Here is a 25553-nt window from a genome sequence, read left to right as displayed (position 1 = left end):
TTTTTCTTTTTCATTGCCTACTAGGTTAGGGGTTTATACGGTGCTCGTTTTCAAGGTTCATGGTTTTTTAGGAAATGAAAATGAAAAACCCACAAATATGGAAATGGTAACGATTTCTATTCTCTCCCGACCGATTTAGTGATTTACTATCTTCAGCCGAAACTATCGATGATATTATATCTTTCTTTTTGCTTATTCCACAATCTTTTGCTACTGAACCTATCACCTATGTACGGTTTATATTGCATATGTAAATATGTATGGATAGTAAAGCACGTTTGTTAGTTAAAAAAAGATGTAAAAGCATGTTTGAAGACTTGGTTTATCGTTAACTGAGCGTAGCTTAGCTGGTTGCGTTTCTCAAACATTACCAATTATTAATGAATATCAACGTACTATAATACCGGTGCCACATTTGTTTCTAGCATATTATTTTCAGTTTTGTTTAAAAAAAAATCCAAAAATTAAAAAACAAGTTGGGCCTTTTCCATTCGTTTTTACTTCACTATTAGTTACCATCCAGATTTTGGTGAAAAAAACCTTGCAACAACTTATTTAACTAAATCCCCAAATGTTAATATCGTGCATTTTAGATTTCTCGTTAGATGGAGAGCTTCAAATGATGATTTCGATAGTGAGTTTAAAAACGACTCTCGGAGATGCTATAAGCCCTAGTTGGCTGGCACGATTTCCTCTGCACACTCCGTGAGCTGAATTCCTATATATTTATGTTTTGATTCGGAAAAATGTTACGGCCTGTGGCCTGTGCTCTATTCCTGTACACAGGGGCGGATTTACGCCCTGCCAGCTGCCGTGCCGCCCTGCGCACGTCCGCCACTGCTATGGCTGAATGCTGATGGCTGGAACTAGAAATCAACCGAGAGAATAATGCCCTGTGACTGTGAGACCAAATGAAAGTTGTAGATCCCAAAACGTTATGAAACTTTGTAGTTGACAATTTTTTGATTTGAAACCATCTTCTAAAGCAAAACTACGTTTGAATTTCAAAAAATTTAAAATTTGAATTTTTTAAACGACCTCGGATGGACAAACATAAAAAACAAAATTTGTAGATCTCAAAAAGTTATGAAACTTTGTGGTTGATAACTTTTTGATTCGAAATCATCTTATCATGGAAAACTATGTTTAAATTTCTAAAATTTGAAATTTAAATTTTGTAAACGACCTCGGATGGAGAAACTACCAAAATGAAAGTTGTAGATCTCGAAAAGTTATAAAACTTTATAGTTGACAACTTTTACATTTAAATTTATTTAGGGTTCCAAATACTTATTTCAAAATTAGATGAATATAAAATAGCTAGGACAAAAATCTCATTTGGACACACGCAGCTTGCAGGTGGAGTGGTTAGGAGCTGAAGTCACGAAGCAGGAAGACAGGGGGTCGAGCGTCAGTCACCGCGAAGCACGTGTTTTTTTTGAGCGAAAAATCGCTTGACTTGACTTGCGACTCGCGACCGTGTGGCTGTCTTGTGGGGCCTCTCCTGGTATTAAATTTTTTTCCTATTTTTTCAATGATTTTTTTAGCTTTTCTAGAAACCACATCACTGCCGGTATACCACTGTCGGTTCAAAATCCGACAGTGAAGGAGGTTTTTAAACCGGCAGTGATGTCAAGATCTAGGGTAGTGTGTAGTCATACGCTCGGAGTCGGTTGCGAGTAGCTATGTAACGACTATGCATTTATGAGTGGAGCTAAATTTAGAGATGAACTCAATGGCTGATCAGGCCCCTGGTCCCCTACCTCTCTTTTTATAGTCTAATGGTAGGGTTATAGATAGAGTTTAGATCTAGTACTCCAATGCTAAGATAGAAACGCACGAAGAAGAGACATACATCAAATGTAGAATTGGAGACGTGACTATCCACCGTGTGTTTCTGTATAGTTTGTCGAGGCCACGTAAGAACTATACCCATCTCTGATGAACGCGGACATTAGAGACTCATCTATTTAGTTATCGTCTCTGAATATTTCAAAGATGTGCCTCTTTAAAACTGTCTTTGCATAAATCTTTGTAATTTGAGGTCATTAATAACATCATGGCGACTCTCCTCTCCCACCGGCGCCCCTCCTCTCCAGCCACCTCTGACCTTCACCTCTTCGGCAATGGCGTCCCCTCCTTCCTCTGATCCAGGCCCCCTCCATGGCAGGGCTCTCGGATCTGTGTTTTGACCCAGGCATCAAGTTTGCAGCCCTGGTCCATCAGCGCTTCCGATGCTCTGTGAGTCCGTCCAGCCCTCTCTCCTCATCGGCTTTTGATTTGGTTGCAAGCTTTGGTCGATCTGCTTTGAGGCTAAACGAGGATTCGGTTGGTCTAATCCTCCAAGCAAGTCTTGGTGGAATTGCTAAGGATTTCAATGTTTTTCATCTCTCTGGATGGGTGTTTAGCTTCTCGGTCTCTTGCAAAGATGTGGGTTTCATGATCCATAATCTCGAAAGTTTCTCTTGCAAATCCTTTGCCATCTTTTTCCACCTGTGGAGTGGTGGAGGCCCCTATTGGCGTCGAGATTATGCTCTCTGGTGTGCTGAGCAAGAGGCCGAATGGATAACCGTTGGGGGCAAATTAAAAAAAAGGAGCTTTGCTGATGTTGTCAAATCTCCTCCACCTCCAGAGAAAGTTCTTGCTCAGGCAAAGAAATCAATCTTTGTTCGCTTATCTTACCCAAATAATTACTACAAGTCTTTCTTTAGCAAACCACCTGTGAGAAAGCCTCCTGAGTCATCTCCTGGTGCCCTGCCAAAACCCCATCGCCAACCCTTGGGAAAATCCTCCCAGCGTGTTCTTCGCTGGCTCCCCAAGTCAATGGTGCGAGCCAAGGTCCAAGCGCATTCCTCGGCGCCCGTTTTGCCTGGCACTAATTCGAATTCAAATTCTCCGGATTCACAGCCCAGGGTGGCGTCTCATAATGGCCCAGCCTAGACTTCACCGAAAATCTCGCCTGCTCCTGCTGTCTCTCCTGTCTCCGTCGGTGGTCCGAAGCCTACTGAGGCCCCTTTGGCAGTGGCGGACCCAAAGGGTAGCCCAGGTAGTCCCATGACTACCCTGAAATTTGGCTCAAAGTTTATTTAGTACTCAGCATTTTTAATCCTTTAGCCTATAGAAAGTATGACCCAATAAAAAACTAAAAGAAGCCCACGTTATCGTAGTCACGGAGTGTGCGCAGTCAAGGCCTATTGTGCTCCTGCGTGGTGAAACCGGGGAGCAGGCAAGGCCTCCTGCCTGAGTCATGCGGCTTTACCAGAGTGGCTGGGCCGTTCGACAGCTCTCTCCCACTGGGGAAGCAGATGGGGACGCGCCTGGCCAGTATCGATGCCTAGTGCATGTGCTGCATGGCGCTGTGCTGTTGGGCTCTCCTGGAGTTTGCTAAGTGGACGTTGACTTCTCTTTTAAAATTAATATCTTTTGGATCCGAGCTCCCAATATAGCAAATAATATGCCTGTTTCGATTCTCGACGAGGTCTTCACAATGGTGTACTCCAAAACTTTGTTTGATACTATTTTTCTATAAAATAAATTTCAAATTTCTTTTATGTCCAATCTCCGCCAAGTTCATGCTTTCATGGCAATGAGAAAGCGCAAAGCAAAAGCCTTGAACTAGAACTTGTATTGTAATCTCTAATTTATGTAAGACCTTATATAAGATTGGTTAATTTATATAAGTTTTGAGCCTTCCAATTGTATTATCTCAATTTGGTTAATTTATAGCTATTTTACCGAACTTTTTTTTTGAATTTTGTCGTGTTGCACATAAATTTTTTTTATTAGGACTACCCTGGTTTCAAATTCTGGGTCCGCCACTGCCCTTTGGCACGGCTCTTCCGGCTCCGGCTTCACTACTGTAGCACAGAGTCGGAGAAGCTCTAAATCGTGGCTTTATCGGCTCCGGCTCTTCATTTTCTATCTCAATTTCCGAAACGGCTCGTGATACAGTGTCACTGCAGTGTCGCGACGGAGGAGCCGGAGCCTCCGGAGCTGCGCCAAAGAGGGCATGAGAACCCGGCCTAGGTGAATGGCCCGCTCCAATGCAACAAGTGCCTGGGCCTTGGACATTCTTGGAAAGATTGCAATGGTTTGGTAAGATGCCGAATTTGCTTCAATTATGGGCACCGTTCCTACGCCTGCCTCTCCAAATCCCGGTTTCAACACCGTTACAGAATGATTTCCCGTTCGGGAGACCAAGGGTCAGCCGGTTCGCATTTATACCGTACCCCCCTCGGTGAATCCGTCTCCTCTGAGCCTCCCCCACCGCCGTCCTCCCCAATAGTAAACCACTGTTCCTCATCGCCAATGGCGAACTGGGAGGTTGATCCACACCCACACCTCCCACGTGGGTTCTCGTTGGTGTAGCACGTGCAGAGGCCGCCTCTCCGCCATGAGGTGTACGTGACGGGGTGCTTCTCACAGCACAACGAAGACTTGGCGATCGTCAGGTTGCAGCCTGCTATGCACAAGGATGACTTCGCGGACCTCGACACTGCCCTGCGCTCGTTCTTCCTCGATATCCACCAGGTGCGCGTTGCTGAGGTCCAACCTTGCCCCATGGGGGATGCTTATGTTCGTTTCAACAGTGCTCTTGAGAGAGAAATGTTCCTGGGGCCAGTGTTCAGCTTCGGTCCCTACAACATGACTCTGGTCAAGCATGACGAAGCCGACAACGTGCGATCCTTTGACCTCGACCGTGAAGCCTGGGTGATGCTGGTTGGGTTCCCCGAAGACCTCAAGAGTGCCGCAATCATCGCCAAAGTTGTGTCAGGGTTTGGGATCCTGGTGTACTGGCATGAGACTAGCAATCTGGCTAGAGTGGTGGCTAAGGTTTACCTGAATAACAATGCCAAAATTCTAGATTCAGTGAAGATCAACGCAGGGATTCCTCCGAAAGGGAAGTCCTGGACCTCACCGTGCTACATCCTCAAGCAACAGGTTATGAACTTCCCACAAGATGAAGAAGGGTATGTCACTCAAGGCCCTCTACACCCAGTCCCACCCCTGCCTCCTCGCTGGCTTGGTGTTGATCTGACAGCCAGTTCTGAATCAACCCCAACTGCACATGATGTGGCAACTGCTATGAATGTTGATGGTGCTCAACACAGCCGTTGGAAGGAGCAAGTGGCCCCAAGAGAAGACGAGCAGATGGTGACTCATCAGAAGCAGCATAGAAAGACCCCCTCCAGGCTATTTTCACTGGCATAGGTGCAAGCAACAATCTGGATCATGGTGACAGCTCCTCTGCACCTGGAAAGTTTCCCATCTTCAGCGCCACCAAGACCATGCCAATGCCAAGGATCAAATCTGTCATCTTTGGCCCTTCAATCCCTGAGGATCCTCTGGTCACCATCGTGCCCTCACTTGTGAGACAGGTATTTAATTTCATACCAGTCAATCCTCCTTCTAATTTCCTCCGCTTCCTCAATTCCATATTTATTGATCATGACACTCAAATTCTCTCATACTTCAATGACAAGAATCTCCTAATCCACCTAGCCTTTATGTTGCACCCACAGTTTGGTGACAATGCTCTGGAGAAGCTCACCAGAGATTACATGGAAATTGAGGAGGAGGAAGCTGAAGTTGCTGTTGTGGGCACTGACATACCTGAAGAGGTGCCTGCTGAGACTGAAGATAGTGATGTTGACATTGAAGTTTTGGATGAAGCCCCAGCTGTTTTCAAGACCCCTGGTAGAAAGAAGAAGCCCCTCAAGGTGAAAGAGAAGCTAGATGATAGCTTCCTCAGGCGCAGCAAGAGAATCTCCAACAAGCTGCAAGGTTTCGAAGATGAGGAAAGTGCTAGAAAGGCCAAAGCTGCTGCTGTGAACATCAATGCTGAGGAAGATGCTGCAGATGAAGTCATTGAACCTATGCCACAGGCCATCATCCCACCTGGGCCATCTGGAAGTGGTCTTGCACCTTACCTTGGCAGTGACATCCTGAGAGGAATTGCTGTAGGCTTCCTGCAGATCCAGCCTGAGAGTGTCTTGGCTGCCCTCTTGAAGAAGGATAACCTTGATGGATAAGAAGCAAGATGTAGTGGTTAGGGTACTAGTCTGCTGGATAGTTGCCCTGTTATCTTTTGCTTTTAAGTCTTTATGTTCCTCTAGCCAGTCTGTGCACTGGATAAATAAGACTCTGAAATGCTGTAACTGGTGTCTTGACACCCCCTAGAACTGCTTTGTCATGTCCTGCAGTGAACACCTTTGCCTTATCATATATCTAAGTTATGGTTTGATCTACTTCTGTGTCCATCCTAATCTGTTGCTTCACTTGAATCACTGTCTAATCTACTTTAGTGTTCCCTTGAGATTTATGTTTTTCATTGCTCCTAACTGCCTTATGTACACAGCTATAGCTTTCAGCTTTTGGGTAAGGCACAGATCATTTTGGACTGCAGGTTTTTCTCTTGGCATGTGTATGTCCAAGAAAGGGAGCTCTTTCTGTAAATCTGTTAATGGACAGCAACAGAAGCACTAAAATTCTTGTGTGGAATGTCAGGGGTATTAATTCCCAGGAAAAATGAGATGCTATTAGAAGCAAAATTGAGGAAAGTGCTTGCTAGATTGTCTGCATTCAAGAAACAAAGAGAGAAACTTTTGACAATTTTTATCTCAAGAAATTCTGCCCAAGGAATCTGGACAAATTTGCATTTGCACCATCCATTGGTGCATCAGGGGGGCTCATCACCATATGGAATAGCAGTCTGTTTGAAGGAACAATTATACAAGCTAACTCATATGCCATTACAGTGAAATTTTTTGGCAGGCAGGACAGAAAAGGGTTCCATGTTTCCAACATCTATGGTCCTTCTAGCTCACCCTAGAAGATGGGCTTTGTCACTTGGCTCATGAACCTTGACACTTCAGATTTTGATGATTGGATACTTGCAGGTGACTTCAATTTGATCAGGGAACCTGACAATAGAAATAAGGCAGGGGGAGATATATCAGAAATGAACTTGTTCAATGAGTTAATTTTAGACCTGGATCTTGTTGAAATTTCCTTCAATGGGAGAAACTTTACCTGGAGTAATATGCAGGCTGACCCACTAATGGTCAAACTTGATTGGGTTTTCACATCATCCAGCTGGACCCTTTCTTTCCCAGCCACCTTTGTCTAGCCTCTTTCAAAGCCTGTTTCAGATCACATTCCATATGTTATTCAGAATGGAAGTAGCATACCAAAATCAAATATGTTCAGATTTGAAAATCATTGGGTGCAACACCCAGGGTTCCTGGATATAGTCAAGCTACATTGGAACAATTCCCCTTTCTATGCAAATGCTGCTAGAAATCTGTCAGCCAGACTAAAACAAGTGAGAGCTGGCCTTAAAAGTTGGAGCAAGAACCTCTCAAAGCTTAGTAAACTGATCTATAACTGTAATTGGGTACTTCAATTAATGGATGGACTTGAGGACCAAAGAACTCTATCTAGACTTGAAGCATCATTCAGGGCTTTAGTGAAAGATCATCTGGCATCCTTGTTAGAATCCAAAAGAATCTACTGGAAGCAAAGGAATACAGTGAGGTGGGTAAAATTGGGGGATGAAAATACCCACTTTTTTCACACCATGGCCACAATCTCACATAAGAAAAACTTCATAGTAAGCCTTGTTAAGCTAGATGGTACCAGCATCTCTGAACATGAGCAGAAGGCACAATTGCTGTGGTCAGCTTTCAAACAAAGATTGGGAGTCAGTGAGTTCACCAGTATAGCCTATGACCTCAGCTCCTTGCTAAATCAACATAATCTGGAACATCTAGATGAGAACTTTAGTCAAAATGAGATTGATATGGTCATCAAAGGGCTGCCAAATAGCCATGCACCTGGGCCTGATGGTTTCAATGGATTGTTTATCAAAAAATGCTGGGATATTATACAGAATGATTTCACCAGGCTACTTCATGACTTCTCTTCACAAAATATTGATCTGAGAAGCATTAATTCCTCATCAATTGCACTTATCCCAAAAAAGGAAAACGAAACGCGGCCTTACCCAGGCACAATACGGTGAAGCAAGGGGTCGGCTTGGAAGAGCGGAGCAAGGCGAAGTTAGTGGCACGAGTAATTGAACAATGATGCGGTGACGGCTGCGCGCGAGCCCGGTGAACTCGCGGCATCGATGGCGACGGTGGCGCTGCTGCTGGCGGGCGAGAGAGGAGGCGCGCGAGAGCGAGGGAGTGAGAAGTAAATGGAGCAGCGGGGTCGCCTCGGTCTTTACTGCGCTGCTGCCCGACCAGCGCGGCCGTCGCCGGCGTACGGCCACCACGTGGCGGCGGCGGCCTGACGCGGTCGGCCACCAACGGCGTGGTGTCCGCGGCCATCAGCGCCCGACGGGGTGCCTGACAGTGCGATTTGAGGGTGGTTTTGCGCTTAATCCACGGTGAATCGGTGCAAGGTGATTAAACAAACTTTGTAGAGCTATGTAAGTGCTACAAGGTTGCTTTATAAACCATCTTATAATTCGCGATGGTTTGGAAGTTACATCATCTCAAAGTCAGACACATTGAAACTGTGAATCAGTTGGACTTAGAAATATTTCTAAGTGTGGAAAAATAGTATTTTGTTGATTCTTGTGAGCCCTATTTGATCATGTTAGGCACTGAATTATCTCTTGACCCAAAAATAAAAGTTGTTAAAAAGGTTTGAGAGAGACAGTCAGTGGAGCCGGTGGTCACCAGAGTAATGCCATCAGAGAGTGGAATAGTGCCAGAATCCAGATCGGCCCGATCGTCTTATACTCACTAGATCTCTCTGGTGCATTAAAGTTGTGCATCAGACAGTGAGTCCATTGTGCTTATAATCAAGGATTAGTTTCTCTATAAGCAACCACACCCACAAACGGAAGGAGAGGAGTGGCCTAGGGTTCTGGTCATGTGGAATGAATGGGGAGCAACAACAAGCAAAGTGGGAGAGGGAGAGGTATAAATAGACCACACTTCAAAACTAGCCATTCGGCATCTGTAAGGAAAACCCGGTCTGGCCGGCTTTTCAAATGAACTAGCCATTAGGGGCAAAGCTGACCTAGCTGGCTTTTCTACACATACTAGGGTTTTGGTTTTCTTCTCTCTTTGTCTCTTACTCTCAAGTTTCCTCACATGGTTTACTTGAGCACTATTGCTTATCTCGAACTTAGTGATGTATCCCTCTTGATAGTGTGGCATAACTATACTCAAGAATTAAATATAAAAATAAATTATCCTACACTTGAGCGTTCATCCATCCATTTCTTGCCACATTGACCATGCATAATTGAGGGTCTTCATCACTTTCACATGCTGAGCATGTCAACCTTGAGCCAAAAGTTTCAAGTGACTTTCATCATTTGATTTGATCCTCCATATCAACATAAGTTTCCATAGCTTAATTAGTACCTTGACTAAATGGAAGTACTTCACCTTAGCCGAGTTCCCCGGCCACCAGGAAAATAATAATATGGATGTTCATAATAAAAAACTAATCTCAAACTCTAGTTTTAGATCTAGATCCAAACCAATCCCTTCCAAAAAAACTAATAAATAGACCACTAAAATTGAAACATGGCCACTAAGTAATGGTATTTCCCTACTAAATTTACCCTAGTATCTTCAAATATTTGATATATTGCATCCATAAATGCCTCAAACACCATGGAAGAGAGAGAAAATTAAAACTCAAATTACATACTAATCTACCACTAAAACTTTTAAAAGAGGGTTGAAATAGCATTCACTTACCTTCTAAAGCTTCCACCACCAAAGGAATCAAAATCAAAATATTTCCCCTTAGACTTTTAATTTTTGGAGGTAGTCCAAGGCTCTCCTTCCTTCCTCCTCGGGTTACGTAAATTTTGTGAGGAGGACGAAGGAGGCTACTATATATAACCTAGAGCATTTGTAGAGGTGGCTCTGTATCCGGCCACCTCTACAAATGGATCTTTAGACTAGCCGTCTCTACAAATTAAATCCCACCATTCTTAGAGGAAGTTGGCCGACTGGTAATTCTAGCCGGCTCTGAAGGTGCATTTATATACACAAATTCATCTTCAGAGGTGGCTTGGTTTACCAGCTACTATAGGTTGAGCCGCGTCTGCCTAAAAATACCCTCATTGCTAAAAATCATTTCTGTAGTAGTGAGAATTAAATTGAGAATTAGCCATACTCACGATATTGTTCATTGGCATATGGAGGTGTCGATGTATGAAAGTAAATTGATTTATGTTGTAAGTTACTAATTGTCGATGTTTCGAATCACCAGCTAGTAAATTTGTATCTGTGCGTCTGGCCCGGATGGGGTGCTCGAAGGACATAAGGATTTATACTAGTTCCGGCAGAATGTCCCCACGTCCAGTCTGTTGCTGCTCATGTTACCGACACTAGTTTATAGTAGGGGTTACAAATAGGCGAGAGAGGAAGAAATTTCCAAGTCTCTGATGAAAAGATAGAACGGAGTTGAGTCTTGTTGAGCTTGTTCAGCCGTGTGCTCGTTCACCCCTTCTTGGGGTGTCCTGCTTCCCCTTTTATAGGTGAAGGGGAAGGCGCAGGTTATAGAGAGAAAGGAGAAAAGCGAGGGAGAAGAAGGCCTCCAGGGCCACCAGGTCCATCTTCTCCTTTATGTGGGTCTCACTGATGCTGTAGATGGTGATGAGGACGGCTCTATGCCAGGCTCCTGTTCACCACTGGTGCCATGCCTCGATGTCATCAGCTAGTCAGGCGTCCCATCCCATCCCAGCGGATGGCGTGGTGAACCGACATGCCCGTCAGCGGCCATATGGGGAGTAGGCAGCACAGCGACCACACACCTGTCATTGTTGGTGATGTGAACCCCCAGGCGTGGCCTAACATGGCCATGGGTCACATTGAGACATGCCTACTTCCCGCTCGGTGTCAGAAGTTTGACTCTGGGGTCGTATCTTCTGACCCGTAGTGGTTGGAGGCGGTATGGGTCCCCATCGGGTGAGATGGAGCCCGCACCCTAGGGTCAGGCGGGATGGAGTCCGTGCCCTCAGGGTCAGGTGAGATGGTTCCTATACCCATGGGATCGGGTGACACAGGGCCCGGGCCCGAGGGGTCGAGCGAGACAGAGCCCGTGCCCTCCGAGTCGGGCGAGATGGCTCCCCTACCCTTGGGGTCAGGCGACACGAGACCCGTGCCCGAGGGTTGGGTGAGATGAAGACCGTCCCTTCAGGGTCAGTCAAGACTAAAATACAACCTTGATTATCTAGGCGAGTCGTCATCCGCGGTCCTCAGATCCCTTCTTTGGGTATCCCTAATACTAATACCCGATAGTAGCCCCCGAGCCTGCGAAGGAATAGGATACTCCTTCGTAGTATTTTTTAGATGGAGGGACTTCGAGGGCTTCGATCTTCTGCTGCCCGTGGGATGCCTTGGTGGGTTGCGTTTCCCTTTTGTCGTGAACAGACTCCTTGGGAACATGTAGCTGTGGGATTTGGGGGGCCAAAAAAGATTTCTCTTGATTCCGATCCCTCCCTAGGATCTTATCGATCCGCCATCGTCATGCGACCGCGTATTCAGTCTCCTTGCGAGTCCAACTTCCCTCGAGCCCCCACGTGTAGCAGGGGTCCGGTAGAGGGGCTAGCTCGTCTTGTGATCGTTCTCCCTCAAGCGTTTTTTTGATAAAACGTAGGGGCTAAGCCATGCCACATTTTCCTTGATGGACGAATCATGGTGCTCGGTGAGCTGTTAATGGGCTAGTCCGAGTGGGGCCCTGGCTTCCCATTCATGGGGGTCTAACATGGGTCAGCTAGAGACCGACTTCAGATTCTTGGCGGCCAATCCATATAGTTCGGGGGTCCCTTCGACTGGTCCCAAGGGCTTGCTGCCTTTCTTTGAGGAAAAACCATAGACTATGAACCGACCAAGACTCAAACGTGGGCCAAGATGCCTGCGGCGCTTGTGCACCCGGGTACTGGCCGCTAGCATGCCCATCCCTTTCCACCCCTCACTCTAAAGGTGCCCCGAAGTGGTTGTGAACCCGCTAGTGGGTCAACCTTTGAACTCCTAGGCTTGAATGGGTCATGGGAGCATTTTAGCTCCATATCCCTCCTTACCTGTGGTGGTTCTCGACCCACTGAATGGGGCGAACCATCATCCGGTGCATCCTTCGAGGGAGCGACTAGAGGTGGCGTACGCACGTTGCTCGGAGAGGCGATGTGACACAGCACGACGACCGCGTAGATCTAGGCGGACGAGTCACCTCTCATTTCACCCTACCTTATAAACAGTGGCCCCCTCCATGTTTCAGCATACTAAACCGCAACCTTGCCTTCTCCACCTTGCCGCCGCTTTCCTCGGTCTAGCCTCGCTCGTCTACTCTGACGTCGAGCTAGAGGACATCGAGAAGGAGGTGGCCCCTCTGGTATAGGACTTATCTGCCAAGATAGAGGATGAGATCATCCCCCTTAAAAAATTAGTTAGTTAGATAAGCCAGACGGTGAACTTGTAATAGGTGGACAAGTTCTTAACTTTTGTTATGGCCAAACAAACTTTTGGCTCTTCTCCCTTTTTTATGTATAAAAAGGTTAATGCGTTCCGACCCTTTCCATTGTTAAGACTATAAAGCTCGAGGTGTGGGCAAAAAAAAACTCTAATCACGTAGGTGAGCAAAAATGCCACAGCCACTGGGGTGTAGGTTTCTTGCAGTCCGACTAATTTTACTCAGCGTTTGTTTCCGCAACCCTTGCTTCTAGACCTTAACATGAGAAAGGGTCGGGCACAGAGAATGTTTTTAGGTAGATATACTCTTATCAGCCCCTAAATGAGGCCCGACCCCTTGCCATTGTTGGGGTCAGGTGTCACTAAAGATCAAGGAGACGATAGAGAAACCGATAAGAGAAAGTGTTTTCATTTTAGAAATGTCATTCTTAATTTTTCTAAGTACATGCATAGATTACGGGTAAAAGCGACGAGCTGCTCGATGTTCTAGGCGTTGATGAAGATCTCGCTGTCGATGGTCTTGAGCTTGTAGGTGCTCGATCGGAGCACCTCCGCGATGACATACAGTCCCTCCCATGGGGGAGAGAGCTTGTGGTGGCTCTTGTTGGTCTAGATGAGGCGGAGCACCAGGTCCCCGACATTGAAGGCCCGACCTCGCACCCGATGGCTATGGTACTAGCGCAACGCTTGGTGGTACTTGGCCAAGCGGAGGAGGGCAACATCGCGCGCTTCATCAAGCTGATCCATGGCATCTTTGAAGGATGCCTTGGCTCCCATCTCATCGTACGCCCTGACCCTCGGTGCTCCATAGTCGAGGTTGGCCGGGAGGATAGCCTTGGAACCATAGACCATGAAGAAGGGTGTGTAGCCGATGGCCTAGCTAGGGGTCATCCTAAGCTCTAGAGCACCACAGGGAGCTTCGTGACCCATCGTCCGCCAAACTTGTTCAATCGGTTGAAGATCCTAGGCTTGAGGCCTTGTAGGACCATGCAATTTGCGTGCTTGACCTACCTGTTCGTGTGGGGGTGTGCCACGATGGCCTAATCGATACGGATGTGGTATTCATCACAGAATCAGAGGAACTTTTCCTATTGAACTGCATGCCGTTGTCTGTGATAATAGAGTTTGGGACTCCAAAGCGATAGATGATGTCAAGGAAGAATAGCACGACTTGCTCGGACTTGATCATGGAGATCGGCTGAGCCTCTATCCACTTTGTAAACTTGTCTACGGCGATAAGCAAGTGTGTATAGCCCCCGGGCGCTCTCTTGAGAGGTCCAACCATATCGAGCCCCCAGACCATGAACGGCCACATGATGGGAATCGTTTGGAGTGCTTGGGCCAGTAGGTGGGTCTACCGAGTGTAGTATTGACACCCTTCATAGGTGCGCATGATCTGTTCAGCGTCGGCTACTGTAGTCCGCCAGTAGAAGCCCTATCAGAATGCATTTTCGACCAGGGTCCTAGGTGCGGCATGGTGCCCATAGACCCCACCGTGGATATCTCTCAGCAACTACTTCCCTTGTTCGATGGGGATGCAGCACTATAGGATCCTAGTGCGGCTTCGCTTGTAGAGCTCGCCCTCAATAATGTCGAAGGACATGGCGCAACGTGCAAGCCATTGAGCCTCCATTTTGTCCATCGGTAGCACCTCACGGAGGAGGTAGTCGAGGTAAGGCATCCTCAAGTCGGCTAGAGGGCCGGGCTCTGCCGCTGGATCTTCATCAAGCTCCATGACTTTAGGGTTAGAAGGAGCCGATGGTCGGTTAGCCCCTGAGCCTAGGGCAGGCAGCCCATCACTGGTCTATTCTAGCTCCTCATAGAGGCACATCACTGACTCTCGGTTGGACGCCAGTTTCCCCAGCATGTCGGCTGTCTTGTTGAGCCATCTCGGGATGTGGTTCAGTTCGAGGCCATCGAACTTGTCCTCCAGCTGGTGGACTTCTTAGCAATACACAACCATCTTGGCGTTGTGGTAGCTTGACTCCTTCATGACTTGGTCGATGACTAGCTGGGAGTCGCCCTGGACATCAAGTCATCGGATGCCCAACTTGACGGTGATGCATAGGCCATTGATGAGTGCCTCATAATCGCCATATTGTTGGAGGTAGGGAAATGGATGTGAACCATGTACCTCATGCGTACCTCGAGGGATGAAACAAAGACTAGCCTCATGCCGATGCCTTTCTTCATCAGCGATCCATTCAAGTACATCTTCCACTACTCTTGGTCGATGGCTACTAGCGGCATTTGGATCTTGGTCCATTCTGTAATGAAATCGATCAGCACTTTGGACTTGATGGTCGTCCGAGGGGCATATGAAATGCCCTGACCCATTAGCTTGAGTGCCCACTTTGTGATTCTTCCTATGGCATCCTAGTTTTGGACGACCTCACCGAGAGGGAAGGATGTCATGACCGTCACCGGGTGCGACTCGAAGTAGTGACACAACTTCCTCTTGGCGATAAGGATGGCATATAGGAGTTTATGGATATGGGGGTAGCGAGTCTTGGAATCAGACAAGACCTCGCTAACGAAGTACATAGGATGCTATACTTTGTGGGCGTGTCCCTCTTCTTCCCGCTCTACCACTAGGGCCGCGTTGACCACTTGTGTGGTGGATGCAATGTAGAGCAGAAGCGGTTCCCCATTGGTTGGGGGGACTAGGATTGGGGCCTTCATGAGGAGCTGCTTGACCTTGTCAAGTGCCTCCTGGGCCTCAGGCGTCCATTCGAAATGGTCGGCTGTCTTCAAAAGTCGATAGAGGGGGAGACCTCATTCGTCGAGACGCTAGATAAAACGACTGAGCATGGCGATGCTCCCTGTAACTCACTGTACCCCCTTTATGTTCTAAATCAGGCCCATCCTCATGATGGCTGAGATCTTCTTTGGGTTGGCTTCGATGCCGCGCTCGGAGACAATAAAACCCAACAACATACCCCTCGAAACCCCGAAAACACATTTCTCAGGGTTGAGTTTGATACCATTTGCTTAGAGTTTCACAAAGGTCTACTCTAGGTTAGCTACGAGCTGGTCAGCCCATTTGGATTTGACTACGATGTCATCCACGTAGGCCTCAACGGTTTGCCCGATGAGGTCCACAAAACACTTGAGCATACAACGCTGATATGTAGCCCACGCGTTTTTTAGACCGAGCAACATTGTGATGTAGTAGAATGATCCGAATGGGGTGATGAAAGACGTCGCGAGCTGGTTGGACTCTTTCATTCTGATTTGATGGTACTCGGAGTATGTATCAAGGAACCAAAGTGTTTCGCACCCTGAGGTTGAGTCGACTACTTGGTCTATGCGTGGCAAAGGAAACGGATCCTTTGGACATGCTTTATTGAGACCCGTGTAGTCAACACACATTCTCCATTTCCCACTCTTTTTTCATACAAGAACAGGATTGGCTAACCACTTAGGGTGATACACCTCCTTGATGAATTCGGCCATCAAAAGCTTTGCAATCTCCTCACCGATGGCCCTGTGCTTCTCCTCATTGAAGCGACATAGGCGCTGCTTCACTGGCTTAGAGCCTGGTCTAATCTTCAAGGCATGGTCGGTGACTTCTCTCGGAATGCCTAGCATGTCCGAGGGTCTCCATGCAAAGATCACTACACCACAACACCGAGATTAGTGATGGACGATCTAACACTAAAAGCGGCTACAGCGACAGACAATCTGACGCTAAAAACTTACAGCGACAGACTTCTGCAGACACTATAAGTCCTGTCGCTAAAAATCTTTAGCATCAGACAGTACTTTTAGCGACAGATAGTCTGTTGCCTAGAATTTTTTTAGCGACAGATAGTCCATTGCTACTTTTTGGTGACAGATGCTCTGTTACTAGGCATATACCGATAGATCATCCAACAGTCCATGTATTTATAGCGACAAATTGTTCTATAGGACAATATAAATATATAAAAAAATAAATACAATGAGAAAATATGTAGCACCTATCATACCCAGATTCAAGCTTAAGGTCCATCACATAAAGATATAGAAACACATACATCACATGGAGATCAATACATATATAACCTACAATCTTGTCTTGCACAGTATATCATCCAACAAGTGATGCCACCAAAAGATCAGATGAATGCACATCCAGCAAGCAATACTAGTAGTTTGTGTTTGGCATACTAAGGTTTGTGCACACAATCATTTCTAGGAACTCAAAAACCAAAAGCAATGGCTTGCCAACACTAGAGCCTCCACCATGTTATGTGCAGAACCATTTTCCAAAAACTCAAGCCAAAGACTGTCCAACACTTCCTAAAAAATATAACAACCTTGTAATTAGGCTGCATTAAGCATGGTCTATGGCAATTTTAACTAGATGGCAAATAGAATTACTAGCAAATAACATATAAGTAAGAAATATATGTTGAACATTATGATTACAAAAGTAACAATGTGGACATCCATTCCAATTTCTTTTGACTAGTCTATCTTTAGCCAAGATGGTGCCTCTTCCCATATACAACAGAAGACCTTAATTTGAGTGAGTGAGTCTTAACTTCCTACCTATTTTGTTTTAATAAGAGCTAGATTGCATCGAATGGACTATAGTCTTTCAGATTTAATGACGGCTATGTCACTTACTATTGTTGTGGTTTTCAACAAATAGTTGGAACGAAGAAGCTGCTAAACAGATTGGGGACTGCTACTGGTATTTAATTTTCCATATTTCCAAGACTCTCGAAGAATTTGTGTCAAAGGATGGTGCTTCACCCGTGGCAATTAACTATTTCAAGGAAACTGTAAGTACAAAGTTCATGACATATGCATACAAAACTTCCAGTTTGTTCTTTATTCAGGGTAGGCACTCCAAATCAACAGTAACTGAGTAGCTAACCTATGTAATTTTCCTACTTTGATTTATTTGAAATGTACAGGTAACAGTCGTGAACTTCAGTTTACATATTTCAGCACAGTTCATAGTGGTTGGATACATGTGCAAGTAATAGTTACAGTTACAATTTTCATCTCTAAATAAATGCCTTCTTTCTCCATCATATTTAGTATAGCTATTACCTATAAACTACTTTGTGACTTTGTAACAAGTGCACAAGTGATTTCTTGTGCTCACTGCAATAGTGAGGAAACTATAAAAACTAAATAAGTGATAGTAGCTCAATTGGTAGAGTCTTCACTTTGTGACTTTGTGACTTTGTAACAAGTGCACAAGTGATTATTGGCTCATATTTATCCTATGCATGAGTTGTACGACGATCTCATGCACTAACTAAAACCTGCTCACCACCCAGAATACCAAATACACTATTCAACCATAATTTGGACGCCTTTTATATCCAGTATTCCCATTGAAAAATTCCATTCAATGCTTATCCAGAATTTAGAAAATGACAATGTCAAGAAGTTCTAGGCTACATAATTAGTCAAGGAGACAAGCAGGCAGGCTGTGTTGCATGAATAATTTCAACATGATTGAAAAGTCGATAATGCGAACATTCAATCCAAAAGTCAAGATAGCAAGTTTCTTTCGACCTACATACTAGTGTGATCTTCTTCATACTGCTAAGATCAAACTGCTTGGTGCTGATGTAGGTATCAATTTTAAAGGTGATCTATTATACAGATAACATAAACAAAAAGTACCTACCTGCCCATTATACTCGCTACTATGATACTTAGCAATTGGTAAGTCAACCAGGTAGATAGAGATAGACCCTGTAGTTGTGAATACGATATTTCTAGACGATTGAAGTTGTCTGGGAAGCAAGTCCATTGCAATAATAAACTTAAGGGCCCTATTGCTAATAGTAGAAGCCATCACTTTGTGACTTTGTCAGACCATGAGCAGTACTACTAGCTAGTACTTGCATATGTAATTGAGCTGTTATTTTCTGTTCACTTGCAGCCTCTATTCACTTTGTCAGCCTCTAATTTAGGGACATACCTGCTGTGCCCTTGAATGGTGTACTAGATGCCTTCTTCCATTCCTTCTTCTTGCATTCCTTTATCTATCATAGATAGGTTTAATTAGGACATTGGTCATGCATCACATATCAAAACAAAATGAAAATTATGTCAAGTCTAGTTTATTACTTTATTGTATGGCCATGCAATGCTCATCTTGAGAGCACTAGCCATAGTCTGCATCTCGCCATAAGTCCGAGGTAGCATAGCATTCCTTCTCATCACAACATTGTCAACTACTTCACAATATTCATTCCCAAGAGGCTGGCCTCCTACCATGGTGTTTGGATTTGTTGAAATGACTATTCCCCTAGCCACAGCTAACTCAGATCTCAATATAGCAAATAATATCACATCCTTTCCAACCTGAAATAAAAGATGCTCCCATAAGAATAGGAAAGAATAAATCAATTATGCCTGCTTGTAACACGGGAAAACAACAATCTCTTAATATTACTAAATATATCAAGGCCTTGGTAATTGTAGGATGATCTCTTGAACTTAGACATCTGGATGTACTCAACTATAAGTGGAACGAAGCATGTTCAGAAAGCATGGAAATTAATTTCTTCAAAACTTTTACCATACATACATACATACATACATTCAGAACTCATGGTTAATTTGGGACACAAATTTCTCAGGATGGTTGTTCAGTGAGAAACAAATATAGAAGCCCCAAACAATTCCTAGAATAGTTTTGGGCTTATAGTAAGAACAAGTACATAGAACCCTAATTATTTTCCGAATGGTTTCAGTAAGAAGGAAACATGGGATTCAATACATTAACCTTTGACTCTTGTTGATGGTAAGATTACAACAGAAAAAGAAGAGCACAATTTACCCTTATAATTCATCTTCTTCATGCCAGTTGGACAAGGCATAGGGCATAAGGTATGAGGATTCGACGGCTAGTGTAATTGCTAGCCCGTCATAGCTCTAGTTTTTTCTAGACAGATACATACTAGAACTAGCAACAGATAGAGAAGAAAAATATAACTATAGATGCCGAATATCCCCAACCTAAGAGCAACTCCAAGAGATACCCAACCACAGCCCAAAACAAAATTTTAGAAACTAAGGTAGAAATTCCGCCTCCAACAGCTCCCCTTTGTTTCTCCCAAAATTACCGCACCTCCAAATTTCTCCACTGCACCCTGCATATATGCAACACGCTGAAGTTCCCCCAATCCTCTCCCGTGCTTGTTCGCTGGCCCTTTGCCTGCTCTATGTAGGTCTCTCGTGAGTGCAGCGGTGGCACTCCTCGGTCAGCGATTGCTGCTGGCGATGATGCAGATAAAAAATATAAGGAAATATCACCAACTGCCAATATTTAATTGCACTGTGGCTTATTTTTAGCTCCTATAAAGGACAATCATACTCCTATAAAGGACACCTTGAATCAGTAGACCCACCAAAAAGAATCCTACTCCAGTCGAGTTAGGACCCTTCACACATGTTAATTGACTAATCGTCTACTACTGAATTCTAGCGAATCCTACTCCAGTCGAGTTACGTATGTTAATTTGACTAACCATCTACTACTGAACCGAGGAGTTGGTGATAAAAGATACAAGGAAATATCACCAGCCAGCGATGAAGCTTATTTTTAGCTTTCAGCACATGAAAGAAAGAGGTAGGGGAGAGCATTTGGACATACCAATGGATATGCAACAGAAGCACGAATCGGAGTCACGAAGAAGGCGGAACCACTCCCAGTCGTTTGCTCCATCAGTGAAGTCGCGGAGATGGCAGAACTGCTCCTGCTTGCATGCTCCACCGTCGCGTGCTCTAGGTGCGGGGCAGGTGGCACCAGGGGGTCAGTAGGGCTCTAGACAGCGCTCCCGCAAGGACAGTTAGGCGGGGCCAGCGGGGTTCCTAGCGGCACTGTAGGGTGGGCGGTGCAGTAGCGTTGGGCGGTCATAGAGCGGGGCGGCATGCTGAGTCGTGGCATGGGGCGGTAGGAATTGGGGGTGGGCGGGATTTAGAGTGAGTAGGGCGACGAGCGTAGAGCTTTGGGCGGGGCGGGGTGGGGCACTGGATTTGAGTGCGGCCGCGCGCTAAGAGGGAGAGGGCGACCGACGTGATTTGAGATAGTGCGGCAGGCGGGAGTAAGGCAGCGGCGGCTGAATTTGGAATTGGAGTGGGGGTGAGAAGCATCTAGGGTTTGTCAATTGTCACTGTATTTTTGGGCCCAAGCTAAAATTTTGCACGCGAACTCAAAGCAAGCAGGCGCACGAGCTCAATGTAAGCCCGGTGGGCGAGCTGGGTGGGGGCCACTTCTTTTTAGCATTAGATAGATTGACGCTGTATATCCTTTTAGGGACAGACAGACTAACGCTATACATGATTATCTATAGCATCAGATAGTAGATCACTAAATGAGGATTCAGCGATAGATCATCTATGAGATATCTTTAGCGTCAGATTGTCCATCGATAAACAAAATTTTTAGCGTCAGATGTCTAACGGTCTTGCAATGTTGTGGTGTAGTGGATGTCTCTATTGGTGTGGAGGAAGTCGACGAGCGCGCTTTCGTATTTGAAGGAAAGCGTGGTGCTGATGCGCACCACTTTGCCCTCGGAGTAGCACAACCTGCTTTCCAGGCATGATGCCATGGAAAGGCACCTCGGTTGGCTGGATATGTGATCGATTGATGCCCATGGCATCAAGCATCTCAGTGTACATGATGTTAAGACCGCTGCCTCCATCCATCAGCACCTTGGTGAGCCGCTTCATGCCGACGATCGAGTTCACTACGAGCGGGTATCTTCCCGGCTCCGGGATGCTTTCTGGGTGGTCGGTCTGATCAAAGGTGATGGCGGACTCCGACCATCGGAGGAAGGAAGGCATGACCGGCTTGGCCGTATAGACCTCACAACGCGCAAGCTTCTGGTGGCGCTTGGAGTCGTAGGCCGCCAAGCCCTCGAAGATCATGAGGCAGCCATCTGGTGTTGCAAAGCCATCGTCCTTCCCCTCGGCATTGTCTACCACCAGCTTGGGGTCCTTCCTATGCTTCCCCTTGTTGGAGCCACCGGACAGGATCCGCTTCATGAGGACACAGTCTTTGTATAGGTGCTTGATGGGGAAGGCATGGTTTGAGCATGCCCTTCAAGTAGCTTCTCGAAGTGGTCTAGGGTTCCCTCGACGGGCTTCTGACCCCCTTGCGGTCAACAACAGCCATGAGCGAGCCCTCGCACCACTGCTTGTTCTTCTTATTGGGGTTGTTGGAGGCACCTTCGCCAGCGTCCTCCTCCTGCTTCACCTTGCCCTTGGGGTGGTCAAAAATTGCTCTGACTGCCTCCTCACTCGAGGCATGGCTGGTGACTATGTCGAGGAGCTCCTTGGTGGTTCACGGGCCCTTGTGTCTTAGCTTATGAACCAGGGACTCGCAGGTGGTCCCAGATAGGATGGCTCCTATAATTTCAGTGTCAACGACGTGGGGCAGCTCGTTGCATTGCTGGGAGAAGCACCAAATGTACTAACGAAGAGTTTCCTGGATTCTATCAGTAGTTTTTGAGATCCCATGGGTTTCCAAGACACACATAGGTGTCCTAGAAGTTTCCCACAAAAATCTCCTTTTGGTCCGCCCAACTTTAAATCCGGTTGGGCAGAAGGTGCTCCAACCACAAAAATCAACAAGGAACAATGGGAGGTTGCGAATAATGAAACTATCACTATCCGCTCCACCGGCTAGGCTAGCAAGCCGATAATCCTTGAGCTATAGTCTGGGGTTCATTTCCCTAGAGTATTTTAGGATGTTGGTCGGCGGTCGGTACCATGGTGGAAAGGTGACGTTGAGGATGTGTTGGCCGAAGGCCTGAGGTCCTGACAGGTTAGGGCTCGGGCTCTAGTCCTCGCCACCATCGTAGCGTCTGTTGCGGCGAGGGTGATAGCCGTGGCCGACTTCTTCTCCCTCACCATTTCGTCCATGCCTACGGGCATCCAGGGTGTTACGTGCATCACGACGGAGGCTAAGACGCTCATGCACCGGGGCCGCGGCGCGTCCCCCGCCGGCGCGCGGTGCCTGGTGGACAGACATGTCCCTAACATGTTGTCCCGAGGGCGCTTGCTGACTAGCGTTGAGCTCGCGTCGTCGAGACAACGAGCTCTCCGCCTGCTGCACTGCCACGCGCTCGAGCAGCGTGTGGATCTCGCGATGGGCCCAATGATCCTTGGGTGCTGTGGGCTCTGGATGCCCTTGGAGGCTGGCCGCCACAGCAGCGATGTTCTAGCTAGCCCGGGTGAAGTGTGGGAGGGCTCCATCGTCCTCGATGATCCTCCGATTCACTTCACGGGCCATGGCACGCGCGCGCCCACCGTCTCTATGGCGCTCGATCTCTTGCTTGAGCTCCGCACATTCCTGCTCGAGTTGGAGTCATGCATCCTCGAGATCTTAGTGCAACGGCCTTAGCTGTTCCACCCGCATACGAGGAAGGGCCCCTGCATCTTCCTTGACCTCATCATCGAGGTCGTTTGGTGGGGTAGCCCCTCCCTCGTGGATGCTTTCGATGCATCCCTCGGGGGTACCTGCCATAAAATATTCTTGTGAGGGATGATGGCTCCCCCTGCTGGAGTCAGAGTCAGAGGGCGACTCTGAATCTCCCACGAGAAGGTCATGGAAAGATTCCACAACATATTCGGTCATCCCCACAAACTCATCGTTCATAGGGGATGGGTGCATGCGCTGCGCCACGAGGTGGCCGACGGTCTCTGCGACGTTGCGTAGACCGAACAGGAATGCTGTCGAGGTGCTCCGGATGAGGTATTCCGGAGAGAGCAGTCCCCCTGCAAGCTGTGTCATGATGTTGGCGAACGAGAAGGTGAGGTAGCGCAGGTCCTCCCGGGATGGTTGGGGTCCAGGAAGGCATTGAGCTGGCGCTCTAGCCTCCCGTAATTGAAGCCGAGGAGCTGGTTGCTCCTGGGGGCACGGGCCTTCGGCGCGTGTAGCTATAGCTCCTCAAGCGCCTCGACGATCGCATTGAGGCCGATGGAGTGGAGAGGCTAGACGACAGCGGAAGCCTGCGACAACTCTCCCTCCGTCGTGACAAAGTGCACGCGCACGCCCGGGACCCAGCTGACGCCGTGACTAGCCATCCGAGGCCTACTGTGGACGTCGAGACCCATAAAAAGCCCCTACCTAACACGCCAACTGTCGGTGTTTTGAACCACCGGCTAGTAAAATTGTATCTGCGCGTCTGGCCCGGATGGTGTGCTCGGAGGACACAAGGATTTATACTAGTTCAGGAGAAATGTCCCTACGTCCAGTCTGCTGCTGCTTGTGTTACCGACACTAGTTTATAGTAGGGGTTACAAACGGACGAGAGAAAGAGACAAATTCCCAAGTCTCTGATGAAAAAATAAAACGGAGTTGAGTCTTGTTGATCTTGTTCAGCTATGTGCTCCTTCAACCGTGTGCTCGTTCGCCCCTTCTTGGGGCATCCTGCTTTCCCTTTTATAGGTGAAGGGGAAGGCGCAAGTTACAGAGAGAAAGAAGGAGAAAAGCAAGGCAGAAAAAAGCCTCCAGGGCCACCGGGTCCTTCTTCTCCTTCATGCAGGTCCCGCCGACACTGTAGATGGTGATGGGGATGGCTCCGCGTCGGACTCCTGTTCACCACTGGTGCCATGCCTCGACCTCATTAGCTGGTCGTGGCGTCCCATCCCGTCCCTGCTGACGGTGTGGTGAACCGACGTGCCCGTCAGCGGCCGTACGGGGAGTAGGCAGCACAACGACCACACACCTGTCACTGTTGAGGATGTGAACCCCCGAGCGTGGCCTAACGTGGCCATGGGTCACATTGAGACGTGCCTGCTTCCCACCCAGTGCCAGAAGTTTGACCCCGGGGTCGTAGCTTCTGACCCGTAGTGGTTGGAGGCAGTATGGGTCCCGGGCGAGACGGAGCCCATGCCCTCGGGGTCGGGTGAGATGGCTCCCGTACCCTCGGGGTCGGGCGACACGGGGCCCGTGCCCTCAGGGACGGGCGAGACGGAGACCGTCCCTTCGGGGCCGATCGAGACTGAAATATGTCCTTGATTATCTAGGCAAGTCGTCGTCCGCGGTCCTCAGATTCCTTATTCGGGTATCCTAATACTGATACCCGACACTAATATAACGAGAATTTGAAGTATATGTATAACTACCAGCCAGTCCAACAACATTAGCATGGAGATTTGTATCTACATAATTAGACTGTGAATACATAACTGACTTTGTAGATTGCGAACCCTTGATGGCAGTTTCTTTGCGGCAACAAAAATCCAATCAACAGTCGAATCATTGTTTCCAGCGAGTCGTAAAAAAAATATATTAACGCTGAAACACGCTGTCACATCGAGCATGCCCACTGCACCGTCAAAGGGGCTCCTTGAAGCGCTCCTCCGAGAACTGGTCAGGATGGCGAACTAGGGCGTGCATAATCCATGTAACACAAAGCCAGTTTTTCTACAAAATTCAGAATCAACCACTTCCGTTCAAATGAATCCTTGCAGCGCTCCTCCGAGAACTGATCAGGACGGCGACCTAGGCGTCCATAATCCATCTGACACAAAGCCATTTATTTTTAGAGAATTCAGAATCGGCCACTTCCGTGCAAATGAATTCACTAAAGTCTTATTTGGATGTAGTTAGATTCGTATGAATCCACGTGTTATTGGAGTGAATTAAAGTGGAACTTAGAACTAAATTCTACCTCAACACACACCAAACCACGTGGATTGAGTTGAATCCAATAACATCCGAACAAAGACTAAATGCTTGTGTCTCATGCACGTCTGCTACTCTGCTAGGCGTGCTGGCTGTTTGATTCGAGCATGAAAGTTGGATTTCTCCACCAACATGGTGATGTTTGTGGAAAGCTCAGCGCGACTTTATTTCGATTTTTCGTTGTCACTCCACAGAAACATATTGTTGTCGTCGTCCACATGCAACAGGCACTCGACAAAGCCACCAAAACACTCTACAAAGCGTTTGCCAAGTGTTACACTTGGCAAACGACACTCGGCGTAGGTTTTAACGGCAAAGACTGTTTTGCAAAGACTATGACGAGTCCCAAAAAACACTCGGCAAATATTTTTCATGAAAAAAATAAAAAAAAACAAGTCGCCGGCAGCACCACCACGCCGCCGCCGCCACCACCGCCGCCACCATTGCTGCCACCA

Source organism: Miscanthus floridulus, chromosome 6, assembly GCF_019320115.1.
Source record: "Miscanthus floridulus cultivar M001 chromosome 6, ASM1932011v1, whole genome shotgun sequence".
NCBI classification, from domain to species: Eukaryota; Viridiplantae; Streptophyta; class Magnoliopsida; order Poales; family Poaceae; genus Miscanthus; species Miscanthus floridulus.
Note: the sequence above shows the minus strand (reverse complement) of the source record.